This window comes from Trichechus manatus, unplaced genomic scaffold (genome assembly GCF_000243295.1).
Source record: "Trichechus manatus latirostris isolate Lorelei unplaced genomic scaffold, TriManLat1.0 scaffold00077, whole genome shotgun sequence".
NCBI lineage: Eukaryota > Metazoa > Chordata > Mammalia > Sirenia > Trichechidae > Trichechus > Trichechus manatus.
This window is the reverse complement of record NW_004444013.1, coordinates 12,946,505-12,962,232: the sequence shown is the minus strand read 5'-3', so window position 1 is coordinate 12,962,232 and position 15,728 is coordinate 12,946,505. Positions and strand designations below refer to the sequence as shown.

The 15,728-nt window shown below is 45.1% G+C and overlaps 1 protein-coding gene across 1 annotated transcript in view; it reads right to left on the bottom strand.

Annotated features, from left to right (window-relative positions):
• Nucleotides 1–15,728, bottom strand: part of MMD2 (monocyte to macrophage differentiation associated 2) — a 31,655-nt gene that overhangs the window by 10,813 nt on the left and 5,114 nt on the right. The gene's annotated exons all lie outside the window — the stretch shown is intronic.

Here is a 15,728-nt window from a genome sequence, read left to right as displayed (position 1 = left end):
AGTTGGACTCGACTCAACTGCAAAGGGTTTGGTTTTTGGTTTTGGTTTGACGACCCACGATTTGCCCCTACTGGTTGGAAGAGAGAATTGCTCTCTCATTTTTTCTGATTACTGGATTTTGATTTTGTTTTCTTATTGTGGTGAAAATATACACACCACATCTGCCAATACAACAGTTTCTACACTTACAATGCAATGACATGGATTACATTCTCCATGTTGGGCCTCCATTATCGCTGTCCTTTTCCAAAGTATTCCAACACCATTAACAAAACTCGATGCCCCCCAAAGCAAATGATAATTATATTTTTTTGTACCATCCAATATTTTGAGCCTTATCCCCAGCGCGGTGTTTGTTGTGAAACTTTGTTAAATTTTAGGATGAAGCCTTCTCTTCATTTCCTATTTTTATTTAAGTATAACTTACATATAGTTCACCAAGCGTAAGCATGATGAACTTTTACGTACGCATACACCCGTGTAGCCACCACCCAGACCAAGACGGAGCTCATTTCCAGCCCTCTAGAAAGTTTTCTTATGCCCCTCCAGTCAGAACCTGTCCCCCAAGGAAACCACTATCTGACACTGTCATTGTAGGATAATTTTGCCTGTTCTTGAACTTTCTATCTTACAGCATGCATTCTTTTGTGGCTAGCTTTTTTGGTTCAATATGGTTTCTGCGAGGTTCATCCACGTCGTTAGATACAGCAGTTAGTTGTTTTCGTTGCAGTATACTATTCCATTGGATGGATATAGCACAATTTATTTATCCATCCTACTGTAGGTGGGCATTTGGGTTGTTTCTAGTTTGGGGCTATTGTGGAGAACTCTGCTATGAATATTCACGTGCATATCTTTTGGTGAACATATACACTCATTTCCGCTGGGCACAGACTCACAGTGAAATGGATAGGTGACTTTCTTTTTTAAAAATGAAAATTCCTATAAAATGAGGGACACAATCAGTTACTTGTGTACCAATATTTATCACGGCACTATTCACGACAGCTAGAAGTTAGAAAACAACCCAAGGGTCCATCAGCAGATGAATGGATAAACAAAATGTGGTCTATCCACTCAATGGAATATTATTCCACCATAAAGTGAAACAAAGTTCTGACACACGCCACAACACGGATGAACCTTGAAAACATTATGCTGAGCGAAACCAGTCAGATACAAAAGGACAGATGTTACAGTGAACCCACTTACATGAAATATCTAGAATAAGCAAATGTGTAGAGACAGGAAGTAGATTAGCGGTGACTGTGGGCAAGGGGTAGGGAGAATTGGGAGTTAGTACTTAATGGGTACAGAGTTTCTGTTTGGGGTGATGAAAAGGTTTTGATGGTTGCAGAACACTTGTGATTAACGCTACTGGATTGTACACTTGAACATAGTGAGAATTACAGATTTTAGGTTGTGTATATTTGACCACCACCACTTGCCACCGAGTCAATTCTGACTCACAGCGACCCTACCCATGTCAGAATAGAACTGCGCTCCATAGGGTTTTCAATGGCTGATTTTTCGGAAGCAGGTCACCAGGCCTTTCTTCTGAGGCCCCTCTGGGTGAACTTGAACTTCCAACTTTTCAGTTAGCAGCCAAGTGCATTAATCCTTTGCACCACCCAGGGATTTGTATATTTTACCACAATTTAAAAAAAAATTCCTAAAAGTGCAATTTCTGGGCCTAAAAGTACACACAGTGTTAATGTTGATAGATGCTGCCCAACAGCCCCTCCAAGGCAGTTGTGCCAATTCATGCTCCCACCACCTGGCCTGGGACACTGAGAGCCACCTGTGAGGGTGCAGCTAACACCTTTCTCACAGGCGGGGAACAAAATCGCCTGCCGAGGGAGGCACGTCTTCCACCTGTGACCAGGGGGCCCTGGACGTCCTTTCTTCTCCGGCTCCTTTAACAAACACGGACAACCCTCTTTCTCCATACAGACTCAGGGGTGATGTCACGGTTGCCATGGTGACCCTGGGCCGGCAGTTATTTATTTCTGCACTCCACAAAACTTTCCTTGTCTCTCACGCACTGCAGCTATTGAATGCAAGAGAGAGAAAGAAAGGCAGGCAGAGAGAAAGGCTAAGAGACAAGGGCAGGGGGGCCAGGAGCAACTGGCCCAAGAAAGAGAATTCCCACAACCCCAAAGAACCGAGAACGTTCCCTTTAACTCTTTACGGTGTGAACCTCCAGTGAGGCATTTTAAGAGAACAATGAATTCATTTCGTAAATTTGTTTTTTTAATTTGCCTACAGTAGCGACTCATTGCTTAGGAGACACTGAGCTTCTCTTCAGAGTGATGAAACAATTTGGAAACAGATAATGGTGATGGCTGAACAACAGGATAAACATAATTAATGTCATGGAATCGTACATGTGAAGAATGATGATATGGCAAACGTTTTGTTACATGTATTTGTTGTTGCCGTTGATGGGTACCATTGAGTGGATTCTGACTCACAGTGACCCCCTGTGACAGAGCAGAACTGCCCCACAGGGTTCCCTAGGCTGTAATCTTTACGGGAGCAGATCACCAGGTCTTTTCTCCCACGGAGCCTCTGGGTGGGTTCAAACCGCCGACCTTTCAGTTAGCAGCCAAGCGCTTAACTATTGTGCTGCCAGGGCTTCTCACATATATATTTACCACAACTTTTTTAAAAAAGTGTAAAAAATTTGCAGACAGTAGATGGCAGACACATGACATTAAGCATTTGTCAAAACCCATGGGACTGTACAACATAAAGAATGAAACCTCCTGTAAACTATGGGCTGTGGTTAATAATAATGTTTCAATATTGGTTCATGAGTTGTAACAAACATATCACAGGAATGCAAGAAGTTAACAGGAGAAACACAGTGCAGCGGGGGTGGGGTGTATAAGAACTCTCTGTACTTTCTGCACAATTTTCCTGTAAACCTAAAACTGCTCTAAAAAAGGGAGTCTATTAAAAAGCAAAAATAGAAACTAAGCAAAATTTGCATACAGTAATTTTTTTTTTTTTTTTCTGTATGGTTTTGAGTTTGGGCGAATGCAGTGTCATGGAACTACCACCGCAATCAACACAAATAACCGTTCTATCATCCTGCCCAAAATTCCCTCATCCCCTTCCCGTTTTAAAATAATTTATTGTGATTTTGGAGAGATAGTACATTACAAATCAGGTTCCCATTTAACAATTTTTATACAAATTGTTCTGTGACATTTGTTACACTTTTCACAATGTGTCGGCATTCTCATCATTTCCATTCTGGTTGTTCTGTTTCCATTAACCTAGCTTCCTTGTCCCCCCTTATCTACTCATCTTTGGTCTAGGGTAAATGTTGACCGTTAGGTCTCATTTAGATGATTGTTTAGAGGAGCACAGTAATCACAGGTGATATTATTTATTTTATGAGCTACTCTGTCTTTTGGCTAATAGGTGACCTCTGGGAGTGGTTTGAGTTCCAAATTTCTAGGTATCCCAGGGCAATAGTCTCAGCAGTTCCAGTCTTTACCGGTCCAATAAATCTGGCCTTTTTTAGGAAATTGAGTTTTGTTCTATTTTTTTTCCCCCATTTTATCCAGGACCATCTATTGTGTCCCTGGTCACAATGGTCAATAGCAGCAGCCAGGCACCAACTAGTTCTTCTGGTCTCAAGGTAGATGAGGCCATGGTTCGTGTAGACTATTAGTCCTGTAGACTGGTTGGTTCTTTGAGTCTTTGATTTCCTTCTTTCTCCTTTGCTCCAGATGCATAGAGACCAATAGTTGTATCTTAGATAGCCACTCGCAAGCTTTTAAGACCCCAGATGCTGCTCACCAACACAGGATGTAGAATATTACCTTTATGAGCTATGTTCTGCCAATTGCCAGGTTGCCCCCAAGACTATGGTCCTAAGCCCTGAAATCCAGTAACCTAATCCCATGAGGCATTTGGATATGTCTAGGAAGTATCCATAACTGTGGCCTCTATGTGCTTTATTTGCTATATGAATATATATGTACCACACACAAACATGTATATACGTTCCCCTACAGAAACACCTATATATGTGTGCCCATATATTCATATGTTCTTACCTATACGTATATAAGCATACGTATCTACCTATGTAACCACATATACATGTTTTGGTTATTATTACTGTTGTGAATTTGTATATATTGTAGCTTTTACAAAAATCATCCCTTATTCTTGTGCACTTCTTTGTATCGTGTTTTACCTTGGTCAAGTTGCACTGACTTCACCCTTGTTCGGTATTTCCTTACCCATCACCAAAACTAACAAGTGTCTACCATTTAGAAAGTGATTCCTTCTCCCTCCCTTCCCTGGTAATCACCAAAGAACGTTGCTTTCTGTTTGTATACCTATTCTTATCTTTTTATAATAGTGAGATCATACAGTATTTGTCCTTTTATAATTGACTTATTTCACTCAGCGTAATGACCTCCAGATTCATCCACATTATAGTATATTTTGAGAACTCATCATAATTCTTTCTGGCTGCATAGTATTCCATTGTGTGTATGTACCACAATTTGTTTCTCCTTTCGTCTGTTGATGGGCCCTGATCCCCTTTTGTACCCAGTACCTCTCCCCATCTCCAGTCCTGACAACCACCTCTGTTCTCCATCCCTATGGTTTTGCCTTTTCCAGAATGTCACTGAAATGGAATCATACAGCACATAGCCTTTTGAGTTTGGCTTTTTTCACTTAACATAATGCATTGGAGAGTCATCTGTGTCATTGCTTGGATCAACAGCTCATTCTTTTTTATTGCTGCATAGTATTCCATGGTATGGATACACCATAGTTTACTTATCCATTTCCCAGGTGAGGGACAATGTATTTAATTTTATTGTGATGAAATAGATATAACAAAAAGTTTGCCATTTTAGGTATTTTTATATATTTAACTCAGCGACATTAACTACATTCACCATGTTGTACGTGTTGTATACCGTATTATACCACCATTCTTTTCCAAACGTTTTCCATGGCCTCAAACAGAAACTCAGTAAACTTCAGCAATAATTCCCCTTCCCTCTTCCCCCCAGCTCCTGAAAACCACTAACTTTCTAACTCTTTTGTAACCCTAATTTTTTTTAAGTTACCCATAAATTTTGTCTCTATACATTTGCCTATTCTAGATATTTCATATAAAAGTGAGGTCATACAATATTTGTGCTTTTATGTCTGGCTTATTTCACTCAGTGTCCTACCTTCAAGGGTCATCCATGTCATTGGACAATGAAATCATTGTTAACAGATAAAACGCATAGAGAAAATTTAGAATGTTTTAGAACAGAGTTAGATAGGCAGTCTTCAAGATGGGGAAATTTCTCTTGAAAGAGTTGAAATTTCTAGCAGGTCATCACTGGTTACCATAAAGGAGGGAACTAGGCTTTTCTCCCTCCTCTCTGGAGAACAGAATCCCATTCTGTGGCCAACCCTGGGTGCTTAGATGACCAGACAGCCACTGCATTTGATGGGGGTGGGGGAGTTCAACTCAATGCAGAGGGCTCCCAAATGGAGCCAGGATTTTCCAGCCAGGCATTGGCAAGAAGACAGGACTCATAACTTAGAATTCTCCTTCTGAACTGAGGGAAGCATGGGCTTTGCCACCAGACACAGCCAGTGAAAAATCCCTGTGTGGCCACTTAGCAGCTGTATGAACTGGGGGAAATTACTTAACCTCTCTGGGCTTAGATGTCCTCGTATATATGTTGTGTTATTGTTGTTGTTAGGTGCCATTGAGTGGATTCTGACTCATAGTGACTCTGTGTGACAGAGTAGAACTGTAATCTTCACGGCAACAGATAGCCAGGCCTTTCTCCCTTGGAGCAGCTGGGTGGGTTCCAACCACAGACCTTTCAATTAGCAGCCAAGCACTTAACCACTGAGCCACCAGGGCTCCTTCCTTGTATATATAAAAGGTGATAACGTCATATAGCCTGCAGGTGTGATGAAATAACATGGCTCAAGTGCCCACACAGTGTCCAGCACAGCAGGTGCTCAGAATAGTGGCTGTTCCCCAAAGACCCCCGGGCCCCAATTTTCCGTTTCTTTCTTTTTTTTTTTTTGCTGTCCTTTATTATTATTGTTGTTGTTGTAAAAACATATATAACACACAAATTAACAACAGCAACTTGAAAGATTAGACAGGAAGCTTAAGGGGCTGTGAGTTTGTGTTCATGGTGGAGGAACAACTCAGAAAAGGAGGATGAAAATGGATGCACGACTTGAAGAATGTAATCAATGTCACTGAATTGTACATGTAGACACTGTTGACTTGGTGTACGTTCTGCTGTGTATCTTCTCAACAACAACAACAACAAAAAGTATATAAAAAGGAAAATATACATATAACACAGCATTTGCCAATTCAACATTTTCAGATGTACGATTTAGTGACATCAATTACATTAATCATGTCGTGCAACCATCACCCATAATCGTTGTCACGTTTGGCCCCGACTTCTCATTTGTGCTTGACTCATCCAGGAACTTGGCAGAGAGCGTCTCCTTCAAGGTGACAATATCTCTGTAAGGCGGACACATTAGTACTCCAAGTTGCAGACGAGGCCACAGAGGTTAGGCCAGTAGGTCTCAACCTTGGTTGCACGTTGAGAATTATCTAGGAAGCTTTTGAACATGTCAGTACCCAGGATGCAGCCAGACCAAGCAAATAAAAATGTCTGGGGCTAGGACCCAGGCTTCAGAATGTTTGATTGCAGTGGGTGGCGAAGGTTGAGAAACACTGAATTAGTTTCATTTAAAAGCCCACGGTGCTAAACTGGCTTAGTGACTAAAAGTAATCTAACAAAAAAAAAAAAACCCGTTGCCATCAAATCGATTCTGACTCACAGTGACCCTACAGGACAGAGTAGAGCTGCCCCATTGGGTTTCCAAGGAGTGGCTGGTGGATTCGAACTGCTGACCTTTTGGTTAGCAGCCGAACTCTTAACCACTGCACTACCATGGCTCCAAAAAAAAGTAATATAGAGCTGAACAAAAAGCAGTAACAGAAATTAACCTAAATGTCTAACACTAGATCAGTTAAAAGGAGCTCTGGTGGTGCAACAGTTAAGTGCTCAGCTGCTAACCAAAAATTTGGCGGTTTGAACCCATCCAGCGTCTCCTCAGGAGAAAAGACCTGTTGACCTACTCCCATAAAAATTACAGCCTAGGAAACACTATTAGGCAGGTCTACTGTGTCACATGGGGTCACTATGAGTTGGAATCAATTCAATGGCACACAACAACAACAGATCGGTTAAATAAATCATGGTATATCCACCATCCTAACAGAAACTCGGTACCCATTGAGCAATAACTCCTCATTCCTCCCTCCCCCAGTCCCTGGTAACCTCTAATCTACTTTCTGTCTCTATGCATTTGCCTCTTCTACATATTTCACATACCTGGGATCATACAATATTTGTCCTTTTGTGTCTGGCTTATCCCACTCGGCATAATGTTGTCAAGGTCCATCCATGTCGTAACATGAATCAGAACTTCATTTCTCTTTATGCCTGAGCAACATTCCATTGTGTGGATAGACCACATTGTGTTTATCCATTCATCTGTTGATGGATGCTTAGGTTGTTTCCACTTTTTGGCTATTGTGAACAGTGCTGCTATGAACATTTGTGTATACGTATCTGTTTGAGTCCCAGCTTTAAAGTCTCTTGGGTATATATATACCTAATAGAATTGCTGGGTCATAAGGTAATTCTATGAGTCAGAACTGACTTGATGGCAACGGGTTTGGTTTTTTGTTTTTGGTAAGGTAATTCTGGGAGCCCTGGTGTGCGGTGATTAAGCATTCAGCTGCTAACCAAAAGGTTGGCAGTTTAAATCCACCAGCTGCTCCTTGGAAACCCTACGGGGCAGTTCTGCTCTGTCCTACAGGGTCGCTATGAGTCGGAATCAACTCGATGGCAACGGGTTTGGTTTGTTTTTGTTTTTGCTTTTTTAAGGTAATTCTATGTTTAACATTTTGAGGAGATTTCGGCCCAGGGGAGGTCCTTGCCCTGCCCCTGGGGCCCTGCCGCAGTTCAGGGCTGAGCACCCCCAGCTCACTCTCCCTCCTCTGGCCAGGAGCCAGGCCTGGCCTCAGAGCCCAGCCTCTTTTCCACTCCTTCAGCCTGTACTCAGCAGCTAGGTCTACAGCCCTTAGAGAAAGACATAGCCTCGTGGGATTAATAAGCCCAAGCCCCCCAACCCCTGCCTAGGCTGGTGCCTGTCACCACGACCCTGGGTCCCTGAGACAGAGGACCAAAGAGATCTGCCCAGCCTCCCAGACAAAGGGGGCCTGTCTATCTGTTCCCCAGCGGCAAAGGACAGTCCCAGGCCTAGCTGGCCCCCAGCCACGCTAAGCCTCTCCCCACCCCCTCCAGCTTTGCCTGGCTGCTTCTTTGTGCCCATTCATGAATCCAGGGCTCCTTGTGGACAGCCGACAGCATCTTGGCTCGGACTCTGGGAACCCAAGTGGGAGGAGAGAACAGTCCCTGGAATAGGGCCACCTCTGAATAGCCGTACAACCAAAATCCCAGGGGAGAGGGCTGAGAACAGGAAGGGGAAACTAAGCAAGGTGTGGGAGGAAAGAGCCGAGGCTGGACAATGTGATGTGAGGTGAATTGTGTCCCCCCTAAAGATATGCTGAAGTCCTAGCCCCCAGTACCTGTGAAGGTGAACTTGTTTGGAAATAAGGTCTTCTCAGGTCAACAGTTCGAATCCACCAGCCACTCGTTGGAAACCCAATGGAGCAGTTCTACTCTGTCTTATAGGGTTGATATGGTTGGAATCAACTTGACAGCAATGAGTTTGGTTTGGGTTGGTTTGGAGCCCTGGTAGTGCAGTGGTTAAGAGCTTGTCTGCTAACCAAAACGTCAGCAGTTCAAATCCACCAGTTGCTCCTTGGAGGCCCTACGGGGCAGTACTCTCTCCTATAGGGTCGCATTATGAGTCAACAGGGTTTTTTAGATGTTATCAGCTAAGTTAACGTGAGGTCACACTGGAGTAGGGCTGGTCCTAATCCATCTGAGTGGATCCTATAAAAGAGGGGAAGAGACACTCACAGGGAAGAGGGCCATGTGATGACAGAGGTAGAGGTTGGAGTGATGCTGTCACAAGCCACCAGAATCTGGAAGGTTCACAGAGCAACCCTCCACCTTACAGTGCGAGTCACACTGTTATGGATTGAATGGTACCCCCCAAAAAGTATGTTGAAGTCCTAACCCCTATACCTGTTAACATGACCTTGTATAGAAATAGACAATAGGTTATCAGTTTGAAGATGTTATCGGTTAACATGAGGTCACACTGGGGTGCTGTGGGTCCTGACCCCATCTGAGTGGTATTCTTATAAAAGAGGAGAAGAGACACGGAGAGTCACACACAGGAGGAAGACACCATATGAAGATACATCTACAAGCAACAAAGGAACGCCAAGGATCACCAGCAGCCACCGGAAGCTGGGAGAGAGGCCTGGAACACGTTCTCCCTCAGAGTTTCAGAAGGAATCAACATGGCCAACACCCTGATCTCTGACTCTCAGCCCCCAGAATTGTGAAACAATGAATTTCTGCTCTTATAGGCCACCCAGTTTGTGGTGCTTTCTTACAGCAGCCCTGGGACACTAGGACACAGGGTGATGGCCCAATCTGTAGGCAAGCGCAGAGGCCTTGGAACCAGCACAGGGACCTGGCATCGCACACAGAATCCCACGTGAACGGCGACCCCTGCAGAAGCGCAACTGGTAATCCGAACCAACAAACCTGGGATCAGATCCCAAGCCTGTCCTGAGGGTCCCTGGGAAACTTCCACCCCTCTGGGATGATGCAGGTCCCCACCTCCAAAGCAAGGACCACCCCTTGTCCCCCCTGACTCCCTGGAAGCTCCAGGAAATAACAGATGCGACCGGGGAACTGCTGAGTGTTGTGAGTGAAGGTTAGGAGAAGGGTTCACCCCAACAAAGAGGGGGCCTCTCTGCCAGTATATCCTCCTTCCCAGCCCAAGTAGACAGACCCACAGATCCACCCAGGCAGGAACACCAGATCTCTCACCAGACATCTCCTTCCACCTAACCTGGACTTCTCAACCCCTAATCATCTCCCAGCTATTCCCATGATGTCATCAACAGCCAATCAGAGCACCAGATGGGCAGGACAGAGCCAGTGTTACATCTAAACCAAAAAACTAAAGCCATTACCCTCGAGTTGATTCCGACTCATAGCGATCCTATAGGACAGAGTAGAACTTCCCCCATAGGGTTTCCAAGGAGCGGCTGGTGGATTCCAAATGCCGAACTTTTGGTTAGCAGTTGAGCTCTTAACCACTGCGCCACCAGGGTTCCAGTGTTACTTCTAGAGTTGATCAATCTTTAGGCAAAAGCAAACAAAAGAGACTTTAAAAGATGGGCCTGTGGGGCCTGATTTGTAGGGATGGAGAGAGGGCATTCGTAATTTCCATATTTTTTGTCCTCTCTGACTCCATAATACCCTGTGATACCCTTAGAATCCAGGTCCCCACCTCAGGAAGTCCTGCTGTAATCAATTCACACCCTCCCATTTCACAGAGGAAAACATTGAGGCCCAGTGGCCTTACCCAACTATCCCCACCTGTGCCCAGCACAACAGAGCCTGTGAAAAGGGCTAGGAGAGAGCGGAGGCAGATGCCTGGGTATCATGGCCTGAGAGACACTCTGGATTTGGAATCAGAAGGCCAGACGCTAGCCTTGCGATTCCAGCCCTGGCTGTATGCAGGGAATATCACCTAACCTCTCGGAGCTTGAGGTTCTCCTGGAAAATTCCTGTTCTACAAACTTCACAAGCTACTTGTGGAAATAAAGAAGAGAAGAGGGCAGCTTGAGTGTAAAACACTGCTGTTGCTCCAATTGGCTGATGCTCATCAAAAGCAAAGCACTTGACAAGCATTATCTTATTTCCTCCTCCACACTCTCCTTCTGTTGTTGTTAGCGGCTGTGGAGTCGCCCCTGTTCATGGCAACCCCATGCACAACAGACCAAAACACTGCCCGGCGCTGCACCATCCTCATGATCAGTTGCAGATCAGACTCTTGCAATCAATAGGGTTTTCACTGGCTGATTTTCAGAAGCAGATTGCCAGACCTTTTTCTTCCTAGTCTGTCTTAGTCTGGAAGCTCTGCTGAAACCTGATTAGCATATAGCAACACGCAAGCCTCCTCAGACAGACGGGTGGTGACTGTACATGAGGTGCATTGGCCAGGACTAACCCTGGGCCTCCTGCATGGAAGGTAAGAATTCTACCATGAAACCACCACTGCTCCCATCACCCTTCTTTGAGGGCCAATGATCACATCCTCACTTTCAAAATGGTAGACTCAAAGTTTACCATGCCCTCTGGTTCTCGATCCTTCCCCAAGAGCTACCAGGAGTCATTGTCCATTACACACCCACTAAGGGTCCACCACGTGCTGGGCAGCCGGGCTACTGCCTCCTCTGTCCTCTCTTCCAGGAAGGCACTGGGCACCTCAAGGCAACACCCACTACACACTACAACACCCCAACACCTGGCTCTCAACAAGGTTTCTGAATGAACCAATAACCACTAGTCCGTGGACAAATCTTGCACGCCCACCACATGCCACAGCCACGCTAGGCCCTCAGGACACAGAGGGTTTGAGCAGCCCCCACCCCAGCCTCTCCCCAGCAGCTACAATCTGGGTACAGAGAGGCAAGCAAACACACAAGGCCTGCAGTACTGACCACTGCTCATCTGCGAGGGCTCAAGCTGACGTACCAGAAAGGGTTGGGTTTGGGACAAACTCAGAAGAGTGGGCTGTTTCTGCATGATCTGTGACAACGTGTTTCTGCATCGCTACTGAAGTGGGGTTTCTAGACAAGTCTCATTTCTTATTTCTCACCTGCAGACCTGTGAGCACAGGTTCCCAATAAGAGGAGAGCAACCGGCTGGGACTGCTGGTGCTGAACGGACAGCTCCCGGGGGGCATCCAACAAAGCAAGTTGCCCTGACACCATGCTGTGTGAGCCTATCATTTATTTGGCACTCACCACATACCTTGTTGGAGTGGTGCAAATGGTTAATGTGCTAGGCTGCTAACTGAAAGATCAGAAGTTCAAGTCCACCCGTGGTACCTCAGAAGAAAGGCCTGGCAATCTACTTCCAAAAAAATCAGCCATTGAGACTGATTGGAGCACAACTCTACTTTGACATGGATGGGGCCGCCATGAGTCAGAATTGGCTTGACAGCAACTGGTCAGCAACTGAGGTGGTGCAAACAGTTAACGCGCCCCACTACTAACTGAAAGGTTGGAGGTTTGTGTCTACCCAGAGATACCTCGGAAAAAGTCCTGGCGACCTACTTCCAAAAAACCCGCCATTGAAAACCCTACGAAGTACAATTCTGCTCTGACACACGTGGAGTTGCCATGCGTTGGAATCAACTCAGTGGCAATTGGCTTGGTTTTTTCAGTATGTCAGTTCACATGCATTTCTTCCTATCATCCTCCAAACCATCCTATGAAGTAGGATCGTTATCCCCATCTTGCCCATCCCCACCCTCACACCGTCGCCTGGTTCTTGTCACCACCTGAAGTTCTGTGACATATTTATCTGTGTGTTGTCTGTCTCCCACACTAGCATGTGAGATAGTGAATCTGTTCAGCACTGTATCCCCAGCACCCAGGACAGTGCCAGACAAATAAGAAGTGCTCGCTAGAATATTTCTTGAATTAAAGAATAAATGAACTGAAGGTTTATGTTTGGTGTTACCGAGGGGTGGTGATGTTTTCTTGGTTGTCTTCACTGTGATGAAACAAAGCACCTGGCATAAACCCAAGCTCTCTCCCCTTCCCTTCTTACACCACCCCCAAATAAAAAGGTTGACGGAAGCACTAATTATTAAAAACTAGAGCCAGAGAATCTCCAGGGGCTGATCCCTCCAAGCCCCCTCTTGCCCTCTAGCACTCTTGCCATCTTGCTGGCAAGCTTTGCACACAAGACAGCCACAGTGAGATCCAGATAACCCCACTCTGCACCCCTGGTGATACCCAACTGCTTCCTTCAGCTGGACTTTTTTGGGAGAGAAGGACTTCACTGCTCAGAGGTTCCCCCTGAGGCAGAAGAATGATCTAAAAAAGAGACAAACCCCCTTTAGTCTGATGTTCACTGTCTCTTCGTTCAGTTCCCTTAAAAGCAGGGCCAGAGACTAGGTATATGACCATCTTAGGTTGGGTTCTCTAGAGAAGCAGCCAGAGGTGGGGCCAAGATGACGGAGTAGTCAGATGCTTCCTGCGGTCCCTCTTACAACAAAGACCTGAAAAAACAAGTGAATCGATTACATATGACAATCTAGGAGCCCTGAACATCAAAGGCAAAGTGGAGGAACTGGACTGAGTGGCAGGGGGAAGGAGAAATGGTTCAGAAGCAGCGAGGAGTTGCCAGACCTGACCCTGTGGGAGCCAGCGCCCTTCAGGCCAGATCAGCTCGCGTGCACAGTGAGGCAAGCAGTGGCGCTTGGGAGGCATCTTCCACGTTGGGAGAGGCCCAGTGGCAGAGAGTCTACTCAGCCATCCAGAACCAGTGAAAAGCAGCGCTCGCTTGGCAAACGATAAGTACTTGCGTCTGGCCTTACCATGCAAATCAAAAAACACCCCTCTTTGGGAAAAACCTCTCTCCCAGTTACCTCCCCATTCCCTGCTCTGCACCAGGTCTCAGGCCAGCTTCAGCAATTGCCAAGTCCCCTGGGCCGGAAGTAGGACCTGCCACACACCCTGAGCCATTCTTATGGCCTTGGAGAGGGAACAAATTAACAAACGGGAAAAAATAATCTGCCGGCTCCCCCAAGCCAGGAACTCAGGGTAAGCACAGCTCCTTTGCCTAGGCACAGGCAAAAGGGGTCCATGGACTTTGAACGCCTTTCACCCCTGCATAGACTTGTGTGGGCCCATTCCAACAGCATAGGCCCTAATTACCACAGTACAACAGGGTATATACCTGAAGTTTAACTTCAACTGTTTCAGCTGTGAAGTGGCAGGTTTGTGATATTTGACACTGCTCTGCCCATTAAGCAGGTTCCTCACCTGTCCACGTGAGGGGCCTGAGGACTGGTGGCTCCACCCACTCCACCTAGCCACCCGCGAAAGGGGTCCAAGAATAAGTGGTGCCCCCTAGTGCTTACAGCCAACAGCATTGGGTGCTCATAGTCCGGCTGCAAAACCCACCCACCTACATGCTCTAGGGAACAGGACACACTTTCCTCCCAGACACTCAGCTGCAGCCGTCAGCCCCCTGCCTTGCTCAGCACATGACCCCCTACTGCAGCCAGATACCTGTGCCCACACCAATCACTCATGCCTGTCTAGGACTGTAGGTGAGAGCCTGAACCACACACTTGGTGACCGACTACCTAGACACTTGAGCTGAATCCATACAAGAAAAGTAAACTCCTGGGCTCACATACTTAGTAACAGATCTAACCACCTGGTGACAGGATGTCAGAGCTTCAAAGGCACCAATAACCAAACTAGCTCACATGAGCAGCCTATTTGGACATATCAAAACAAACCAAGAAGCTAGGACACAGTAAGCAAACCTAAAATAAGTAAATATAATAACTTATTGATGGCTTGGAGACAACAGTCAATATCAAATCACATAAAGAGGCAGACCATGATGGCTTCAGCAATTTCTTCAAGAAATTTTCCGTTGGAAGAGAATTTCTTGTAATTACTAGAGGCACAATACAAAATATTAATATACAGAACTCTTCAAGAGATCAGGGAGGAGATCATGCAAAATGCAGAACAAGCCAAGGAACACACAGACAAAGCAACAGAGGAACTTAAGAAGATTAGAGAAGAGCATAATGACAAATTTAACAGGCTGCAAGAATCCATAGAGAGACAGCAATCAGAAATCCAGAAGATTACAATAAAATTTCAGAATTAGACAACTCAATAGAAAGTCATAGGAGCAGAATTGAGGCAATGGAAGTCAGAATTAGTGAGATTAACGATAAAGTACTTGACAACAACTTATCTGAGGAAAAATCAGCTAAAAGGATTTTTAAAAAATGAAGAAACCCTAAGAATTATGTGGGACTCTTTCAAGAGGAATAACCTACAAGTGATAGGAGTACCAGAACGGGGGAAGGTGGGGGTGGGGGGGATAACAGAAAATACAAAGAGAATTGTTGAAGATTTGCTGGCAGAAAACTTCCCTGATATCATGAAAGATGAGAAGACATCTATCCAAGATGCTCATCAAATTCCACATAAGGTAGATCCCAAAAAAAAGTCACCAAGACATATTATAATCAAACTTGCCAACACCAAAGATAAAGAGAGAATTTTAAGAGCGGCTAGGGATAAACGAAAAGTCGTCTACAAAGGAGAGTCAATAAGACTAAGCTCGGACTACTCAGCAGAAACCATGCAGGCAAGAAGGCAATGGGATGATGTATATAAAGCCTTAAAGGAAAAAAATTGCCAGCCAAGAATTATATATCCAGGAAAACTGTCTCTCAAATATGATGGTGAAATTAGGGCATTTTTAGATAAACAGAAATTTAGGGAATTTGCAAAAACCAAACCAAAATTACAAGAAATACTAAAGGGGTCCTCCGGTTAGAAAATCAGTAACATCAGATAACAACCCAAGACTAGAACACAGGACAGAAAAACCAGGTATCAATCCAGATAGGGAAGAAAACCAGTATATAGATAT